Source organism: Piliocolobus tephrosceles, chromosome 2, assembly GCF_002776525.5.
Source record: "Piliocolobus tephrosceles isolate RC106 chromosome 2, ASM277652v3, whole genome shotgun sequence".
Taxonomy (NCBI): Eukaryota; Metazoa; Chordata; class Mammalia; order Primates; family Cercopithecidae; genus Piliocolobus; species Piliocolobus tephrosceles.
In genome coordinates, this window is record NC_045435.1 from 192,829,137 (window position 1) to 192,830,143 (window position 1,007).

Below are 1,007 nucleotides of genomic sequence, written 5' to 3' on the forward strand. Positions count from 1 at the left end.
TTTATTTTTCTATTTTTTTTTCCTTTTAAGTAGGCCACATTTTTTAGAACAATTTTACAGAAAAATTGAGAAAATAGTACAGAGTCCCCTATGCTCAGTTACCTATTTTTTGTTTGTTTGTTTGTTTTTTTGAGATGGAGTTTCGCTCTTATTGCCCAGTCTGGAGTGCACTGGCACAATCTCAGCTCACTGCAACCTCCGCCCCCTGGATTCAAGAGATTCTCTTGCCTCAGCCTCCTGAGTAGCTGGGACTACAGGCAGACGCCACCACGCCCGGCTGAGTTTGTATTTTTATTTTTATTTTATTTATTTATTTATTTTTTGAGACGGAGTCTCGCTCTGTCTCCCAGGCTGGAGTGCAGTGGCCGGATCTCAGCTCACTGCAAACTCCGCCTCCCGGGTTTACACCATTCTCCTGCCTCAGCCTCCCCAGTAGCTGGGACTACAGGCGCCCGCCACCTTGCCCGGCTAGTTTTTTGTATTTTTTAGTAGAGATGGGGTTTCACCGTGTTAGCCAGGATGGTCTTGATCTCCTGACCTCGTGATCCGCCCGTCTCGGCCTCCCAAAGTGCTGGGATTACAGGCGTGAGCCACCGTGCCCGGCTGAGTTTGTATTTTTAGTAGAGACGAGGTTTCTCCATGTTGGTCAGGCTGGTCTTGAACTCACCACCTCAGGTGATCCGCCCTCCTCGGCCTCCCCGAGTGCTGGGATTCCAGGCGTGGGCCGCCGCGCCGGCCTCAGTTCCCCTATCGCTAACATGTCAGTGTACTGTGTCCTTCTCGGTTAATTTTTATGCACTTATGTACATGTCAGTGTATCTCTAGAAACAGTTCTGTTTGCTGTGTCTAAGCCTCCTTCAAAGCCTTCCCTGGTGCCCTGCAGAGCAAAATCATTGCCCAGCACAGGCCAAGTGACATGGAGCTGGGCCGAGCTGAAGACTCACTCTTTTTCCGGAAGGACGTGATTTGGGCGACGTCCTGAGGTGCTGAAGCAGGACGTGTCAATA